This window comes from Apodemus sylvaticus, chromosome 8, assembly GCF_947179515.1.
Source record: "Apodemus sylvaticus chromosome 8, mApoSyl1.1, whole genome shotgun sequence".
Taxonomy (NCBI): Eukaryota; Metazoa; Chordata; class Mammalia; order Rodentia; family Muridae; genus Apodemus; species Apodemus sylvaticus.
In genome coordinates this window covers 41,621,443-41,630,701 of record NC_067479.1, presented here as the reverse complement: position 1 = coordinate 41,630,701, position 9,259 = coordinate 41,621,443, and positions in this window count along the sequence as shown.

The window sequence follows — 9,259 nt, the reverse complement described above, 5'->3', positions numbered from 1 at the left end:
CTATCTCTTAACATCAATGGACTCAATTCCCCAATAAAAACACAGACTAACAAATTGGATAGGTAAACAGGACCTGACATTTTGCTGCATGCAAGAAACCCACCTTAGTGACCAAGGCAGTCACTACTTCAGAGTGAAGGGTTGGAAAACAATTTTCCAAGCAAATGGTCCGAAGAAACAAGCTGGAGTGGTGATTCTTATATTGGATAAAATTGACTTTCAACTAAAAGTTGTCAAAAAAGATAAGAAGGGTCATTTCATACTGGTCAAAGGAAAAGTCTACCAACAAGAACTTTCAATTCCATACATCTATGCTCTGAATGCAAGGGCACCCACATTCATAAAAGAAATTTTATTAAAGCTCAAAGCACACATTGTACCCCACACAATAATAGTGGGGGACTTCAACACCCCACTCTCAACAATGGACAAATCATAGAAACAGAAAATAAACAGAGACACAGAGAAACTGACTAAAGTTATGGACCAAATGGATCTAACAGATATTTATAGAACATTGCATACTAAAGTAAAAGAATATGCCTTCTTCTCAGCAACTCTGGTTCCTTCTCCAAAATTGACCACATAATTGGTCACAAAACAGGCCTCAACAGATATAGGAATATTGAAATGATTCCAAGCACCTTTTCAGATCACCATGGCCTAGGGCTGGTGTTAAGTTCAAACAAAAACAATGAAAATCACAGATACACTTGGACTTTGAACAATGCTCTTCTCATTGATAGCCTCATCAAGGAAGAAATAAAGAAATTAAAGACTTTTTAGAATTTAATGAAAATGAAGACACATCATACCAAAACTTATGAGACACAATGAGAACAGTGCTAAGTGAAAAACTGATAGTGCTAAGTGCCTCCAAAAAGAAAGTGGAGAGAGCTTACACTAGCAGCTTGACAGTGCTCCTGAAAGATCTAGAACAAAAAGAAGCAAATACACCAAAGAGGAGTAGACAGCAGGAAATAACCAAACTCGGGCTGAAATCAACCAAATAGAAACGAAAAGAACTATACAAAGAATCAACAAAACCAGGAGAAAATCAACAAGATAGATAAACCCTTAGCCAGACTAACCAGAGGGCACAGATACACTACACAAATTAATACAATCAGAAATGAAAAGGGAGATATAATGGGAGAAAATGTGGAAATTCAAAAAATCATCAGATGCTACTACAAGAACTTATACTCAACAAAATTTGAAAATCTGGACAAAATGAATAATTGTCTAGGTACATACCAGGTGCAAACATTAAAACAGGATCAGATAAACCATCCAAATAGTACCATAAGTCCTAAGAAATAGAAGGATTTGTACATAGTTTCAAATAAAAAAAAAATCCCAGGACCAGATTGGTTTAGTGGGGAATTCTGCAGATCTTCAAAGAAGAGCTAATAGCAATACTCTTCAAACTATTCCATGAAATAGAAACTCAAGGAACACTAATCAACTCATTCTATGAAGCCACAATAATGCTTACACCTAATCCAAACACAATCAAACAAGGAAAGAGAACTTCTGACCAATCTTCTTTAAGAACATTGATGCAAAAATAGTCAACAAAATTCTGGCCAACCAAATCCAAGAATGCATCAAGACAATAATTCACCATGATCAAGTACTTGCAGATGATATGATCGTATACTTAAGTGACCCCAAAACTTCCACCAGAACACTACTAAAGCTGATTAACAACTTCAGCAAAGTGGCTGGATATAAATTTAACTCAAACAAATCAGAAGCCTTCCTCTACTCAAAGTATAAACAAGCTGAGAAAGAAATTAGGGAAATGACACCCTTCACAATAGTCACAAATAATACTACATACCTTGGTGTGACTCTAACCAAGCAAGTGAAAGATCTAAATGACAAGAACTTCAAGTCTCTGAAGAAAGAAATTGAAGAAGATCTCAGAAGATGGAAAGATCTTCTATGCTCATGGATTGGCAGGATTAATATGGTAAAAATGACCATCTGGCTGAAAGCAAACTACAGAGTCAATGCAATCCCCATCAAAAATCCAAATCAATTCTTCATTGATCTAGAAAAAGCAATTCTCAAATTCATCTGGAATAACAATAAAAAAAAAAAAAAAACCCAGAATAGCAAAAGCTATTCTCCACAACAAAAGAGCTCCTGGGAAGAATCACCATTCCTGACCTCAAGCTCGACTACAGAGCAATAGTAATAAAAACTGTTTGTTATTGGTATGGAGACAGGCAGGAAAATCAATAGAATAGAATTGAAGACCCAGAAAAGAAAGCAAATACCTAGAGTCACTTGCTATTTGACAAAGGAGGTAAAAACATCCAGTGGGGAAAAAAAAGCATTTTCAACAAATGGTGCTGGATCTACTGGAGGTCAGTATGCAGAAAAATGCAAATTGACCTATTCCTACTTCCTCATACAAAGCTCAAGTCCAAGTGGATCAAGGACCTACACATAAAACCAAATACACTGAAGCTTATAGAGGAGAAAGTGGGGAAGAACCTTGAAAACATGGGCATAGGAGAAATTTTCCTGAATAGAACACCGATGGCTTATGCTCTAAGAACAATAATCAACAAATGGGACCTCGTAAAACTGCAAAGCTTCTTTAAGGCAAAGGACACTGTCAAAAGGATAAAACAACAACCAACAAATTGGGAAAAGATCTTTACCAATCCTACATCAGATAGAGGGCTAATATCCAACATATACAAAGAACTCAAGAAGGTAGACTCCAGAGAGTCAAATAACCCTATTAAAAACTGTGGTACAGAGTTAAACTGGGAATTTGCAACTGAGGAAACTCAAATGTCTCTGATGCACCTAAATAAATGTTCAGCATCCTTAGAAGGGAAATGAAAATCAAAACAACACCGAGATTCCACCTCACACCAATCATAAAGGCTAAGATCATAAACTCAGGGGATAGCAGCTGCTGGAATGGATGTGGGGAAAGAGGAACACTCTTCCATAGTAAAGCTAGTAAAGCTAGTAAAGCTAGTAAAGCCACTTCGGAAATCAGTTTGGAAGTTCCTCAGAAAATTAGACATAGTACTTCCTGAGGATACAGCTATACCACTCCTGGACATATACCCAAAAGATGCTTCAACATGTAATAAGGACACATAGTCCACTATGTTCATAGCAGCCTTATTTATAATAGCCAGAAGCTGTAAAGTACCCAGATGTCCATCAACAGAAGAATCAATTCAGAAAATGTCATATATTTACACAATGGAGTACTACTCAGCTATTAAAAAATGAATTCTTGAAATTCTTAGGCAAATTGGTGGAATTGGAAAATATCATCCTGAGTGAGGTGACCCAATCACACAAGAACACACATGGTATGCAGTCACTTATAAGTGGATATTAGCCCAGTAGTTTGGAATACCCAAGACACAATCCACATATCCAATGATGCCCAAGAAGAAAAATGACTAAAGTCTGGGCAATTCAATTCTTCTGAGAAGGGGAACAAAATACTCACAAGAGCAAATATATAGATGAAGTGAAGAGAAAAGACTGAAGGAAAAGCCATCCACAGATTATATCACCTGGGGAGTCACCCCATATGTAGTCACCCAACCCTGACTGTTTTGTGGATGCCAAGAAATGCTTGCTGAAAGGAGCCTGATATGGCTGTCTCCTGAGAAGCCCTGCCAGAGCCTTCAAATACAAATCCAGATGTTCTGAGCCAATCATTGGACTGAGCGTGGGGCCTCCAATGGAGGAGTTAGAGAAAGAACTAAAGGAGCTGAAGGGGTTTGCAACTTCATAGGAAGAACAATATCGAACAACCAGATGCCCCCCCAAAGAACTCTCAGGGACTAAGCCATCAACCAAGGGGTACAAATGACTCTAGATGCATATATAACAGAGGAATGCCTTGTCAGGCATCAAGGGGAGGAGAGGTGCTTGGTCCTGTGAAGGTTCAATACATGCCCCAGCTTAGGGGAATCAAGGGTGGGGAGGTGGGAGGGGGTAGGTGGAGGAACACCCTTGTAGAAGTAGGGATAGAAAGGATGGGATAGGGGCTACCTGGGAGGGGAAAAAGTGGGAGAGGTGATAACATTTGAAATGTAAATAAAGAATATATGCAATAAAAATTAAACTAAAAACAATAAAACCAAAATAATTAAATAAAAAGACCTCATAATTTCATACTGATTGATAGCACTGGTTATTCTGCTTCATTTCTCATAACTTTAAGTGAATTACCTACCCTTCTGGCCTGCTTAATATAATTCCCTTTACATTGTCTGTTATTTACTATGAATTTTCAGCACAGGCAATTTCATATTTATGTCTTTTGTGTATGAACTTTACCAGAATATGGCAGCATATATTAAATTATTTTGAAGCTCTGTAAACAGTGTTCTGCACCCTCATTACGGTGAAGTGTGAAAGCCTTAAACATTCTAGAACAGCTACTATAACTTCTGCAACTGACTCTGTCTGACGCTCTTTTAAGAATTCTGAGCTCCAAAGCTAGAAAGAGAGCTTAGTCATTCAGAACACATATTTTAGTTTCCAGAAGAGTCAGTTTGGTACCAAGCATCCATGTGAGGTAGCTCACAACTACTTACAATACTAGCTCTATGTGATCTGACACACTTTTCTAGTCATGGGGCAATGACACCTGAATGTACAAACACACACACACACACACATATTCTGTTCTCATTCATAAAATGGTTATATATGTTGTTCACTATGGATTATATCATTGGATTCTGATGAAGAATATGAAGTCTCTAGACTGATATTACCTGCCCCATATATGACCATTGTATACTACCAAATTATATTAGTTATGCTTCCTGCTCTTCCCTATATAGCTTGTTGATTTGATATCTTGATGAAAGCTTGTTGATTTCATATCTTGAATATTACTATTCATGTTTTCAACTCACATTTAGGAATGTAAATATTTGGATGTCTAAACTATAAGAATTTAGGGTAAGGTCATTGAAGTTACAAAACATATTGTAGTAGCTATAGAAAATAAAATGAATGAAATTGTGCTTTTAAAAAAAGACTTTGAAAATCCTGGCTTGTGCTTATGCACCATTGTTGGTTTTGATGTGTGAGTTAATTCCACGGCCAGTTTCGTGTAGCAGTAACACTGTTTTTATATTCTCACCTATCTTATCTACTTATAACCATGTAGCTAATATTTGACAGCTATAAAAATAAACCAAAACTAAGTTGTTAGAGGTTAGTTCTAAATCCATATTTATTCTAGCATTATACATTTTAGCTTTTCTTTAATCTGTCATTGTACCATGATGTCTTACCTAATATAAGTTACTATAAGATTTTTACAGACAGATTTACTACAAGACAATGTGTACTGTTGTCTCTGGAAATTGAACATTATTTTATTTCCACCCTTGTTCTTTTACTCTCTCAAATGGTCTTGTGTTCACAGCAAACAAAATGCTTCAAAGAGAAATCTTAACTCCATAGAAATCATTTTTCAGTGCTTATTTAATATCCCCACATAGACTAATTAGCATTCTTTCCTACTAGATTATGTTTTCTAGAAATATTCAATGCAATTATTTCAATAACCAATACATTACAAACATTATTTAATCTTATATCTTATATAGGAAAATGAAAAAGTTTATAGAAATGAAGTAGAAAAACTTTTATTTCTAATGCAATATTTTTATTGATTATTTGGAAATATCATATCATGGAACTCAGTCTCATTCACTTCCAAGTCCTCTGAATTCTGTCACCTCCTCACAGTATTTTGACCTCATCCCCACAAAACAAAGAAGACAAATAAAACCTATCCATCTTGTGTTGCCCATATACTTGCTGGAGCATTGTCAAACTACCAGCCATCTGTTCCTTAAAGAAAAATGAGTCCTTTCCTACCTGCACCCCACCAAAAGCCATCAATTATGCAGATCTACATTTCAACATTATTATCCCAATTTTTAAGAGTTCTCTTTGATTTCTTTTTTTTCAAAAACAAAATAAATGAATAACATTTTTATGAAAATAAGAATCGGAATTCCAAATTTCTACATTATAAGAATCAAATACAATTTTATAAGAATAATTAAATAATAAATATAATAAATAAAAGAAGTATGCCTTATTCAGTTGAAGGTCAACTTTGATATCAGGGTAAACTGAGGCAGAACATTCACCACTATTCAAAATGAAACATACTCAGAACAGTATCTGTGGAAGATTTAGTAGACAAATACTTTAAATATATATATCTTAAATATATGTAAAAGGATGAAATAGAATATGGACAAAGTACTAACAGCAACTAGGAAACCAGTGTATGGGAACATCAGTAATAGAAAAAGAATAAAACAGAAACCTGAATTTAAAAATACAATCAATTAAAATTTTCTGTAGAGACATTTAGTGGAAGATGACACAAATGCAATAATGAATTAGTGAAGAGAAACAGAACAGTAGAAAACATCAAGATTAAAAAATCAAAAGAGGAGCTGGAAAGATGGCTCACAGGTAAGAGCACTGACTATTTTTCCAGAGGTCCTGAATTCAATTCCCAGCAACCACATGGTTGCTCACAATCATCTATAATGGGATCTAATGCCCTCCTCTTCTTTTTTTATTAGATATTTTCTTTATTTACATTTCTTTTTTTTTTATTTCATTCAATATATTTTTTATTTACACTTCAAATGATTTCCCCTTTTCTGGTCCCCCACTCCCTGAAAGTCATATAAGCCCCCTTCCCTCCCCCTATTCTTCCACCCACCCCTTCCTACTTCCCTGTTCTGATTTTGTTCTATACTGCTACACTGAGTCTTTCCAGAACCAGGGGCCACACCTCTGTTCTTCTTGTACCTCATTTGATGTGTGGATTATGTTTTGGGTATTCCAGTTTTCCAGGCTAATATCCATTTATTAGTGAGTGCATACCATGATTGATCTTTTGAGACTGGGTTACCTCACTTAGTATGATGTTCTCCAGCTCCATCCATTTGCCTAAGAATTTCATGAATTAATTGTTTCTAATGGCTGAATAGTACTCCATTGTGTATATATACCACATTTTTTGCATCCATTCTTCTGTTGAGAGATACCTGGGTTCTTTCCAGCTTCTGGCTATTATAAATAGGGCTGCTATGAACATAGTAGAGCATATATCCTTATAACATGCTGGGGAATCTGTTACTCTTCCGATGACTGTCACTTTTATTGGTGGGGAGGGGAAGGCTTGATAGTAAGGATTGTCATAGAAGCATTATATGACCCTCTTTCTCAACTGTGAGTCTGTCATCATCAATACCTCAGAAAATGTAGCTTCCTTGCTTTTTACAGTTGGGGGAACACAGATCATGGACTTCCAGATGGTTTCTGGTAACAGCACAGTCTATGAAAACCCACGGGATCTCTGACTTCAGCAGGTGCCATAGACTTCAGCCTGGTCTTTGGTGGTAGTACAGATCATGGATGTAAACATGGCCCTCTGAGGCAGCCTGGGCCACAGATGCAGCACAGGCCAAGGGCATTAATACTGTTTATGGAGTCACAAGAGCCACAGACATCAATATAGTCCCCAATGGCAGCCTGGTCCATAGACATAGATTTTAGGTAGCAGCATAGACCACAACCACATTGCCTTCCTTGGTAACCCAGTCCACAGACAACATGGTTCAGATGGTAGCACAGAACATGAAGAAATATGTCTATTTAAACAGTAAAAATACAGTTTCCTTGTGAAAGCAATTACCTCAAAGTGAATAATACTAGACAACAATTGGATATAGGATAGTTTAAGGAATGATAATAGTAGATGGCTAAAATATGAATTGTATCTCGTGGCAACAACAGAGTTTTAGGAAAATTTACCTTAGATACAGGTTTAAATAGCACTGAGATTGCTAACATGAACCAAGTGTTCTGTCTCAGTGTCAGTCTGGGATTTTATCTCAAATACTTCACAATACAGAGGAGTTTCTCTAGAATTTGTGTCTTTGTAGCTTGATTATGACAAAAGTTTGATGATAAGATTTTTTTTTAAAGAATGTTGAAACGCCAACAAAAGAGGCTTTCTACTGACTCCATAGAATCCTGCAAATACCTGTGATAATTCCTAGACTATATTTATTGAAAATTTTAAATATTAAAAATAAACAGAATAAAGATAGAGTTACTATGTTTTCCATAATTAAGAAATGTTTTCAAATGTATATGGTCTTTTAGTTTTACTCACTTTTGAAAACCCTATGACTTCACTACTAAGCAGTTTTTCAAATAGATGTGAATTCTGAGAATGTTTTCTTGATTGCTGATGGTTATGAAATATGAAAAGTAGTTGGGTTAGTATATTAAATATTTTCAAGAAATGGAAAGAGTTGAAGATTCTTCTACCTGATTTACAAATATGAATTTTGATCAGAAATTTTCTCTCAAGTTGGGTAAAGTCACTCAGTATTTTTCCTGACTCTAGACTCCTGACCTCCTTTTTCTTAGACAGTTTGCTTTCTAAAATCTGTAATTGTGAATTACCATCCTGCCCTTTAAAACTCAAACATTTTTAAAATACCTTGCCCGTTACACAGAATGTCCTAATGCAGAAATGTCCGTTCCCAGGAACTGAGAGGAATGTAGAAAATGTACACACCAAGGTGAGAGCAAACAGACCTCCCAGTTTATCCTTAAGAGACAGGATACTAAATTTGCAGCTTCCAAGTCCTTCAGAGGGTACCTTGCTAAGAAATGGAAAGTCATCACTTCTCCTGAAAGGATTTAAAAATCATTTTGAGTAAAATCCATTAATAACCATAGACGTTCCAGCCCCCACTTTGCCTCTTGCCTGAGAAAACTCCTTCTTCTTGTTTCTATTGCACCTGAGTTCAGTCTTTCATTCCGAATGACAACAGCCATGAAAAATGTCTTCCTTTCTGTGAAACATTCCCCCATGCAACTTTGTTTGCATAAGCATTATTTCTGAAAATAACAGCAGACAAAAACAAGTGAAGCAGCAAAGAACTCGTAAAAGATCCCTTCCTTTTGAGAAGTGCATGGCAAATACTGATAAAGGAATATCTGAATGGAGACAAGAAGGAAAGCAGAGACACACACCTCAATTACACAATATGTACACCTTACAAAAAGATCAGAAAAGTAATAAATGATGTAGTTAGTGTAGTCATGTCTACAGAAAGCCTGAAAAAGATGAGGGAGATGATTTCAGAACGCCATCGTGTACTAACGCATCAAAAGTCCCACAATGTCTTGTTCA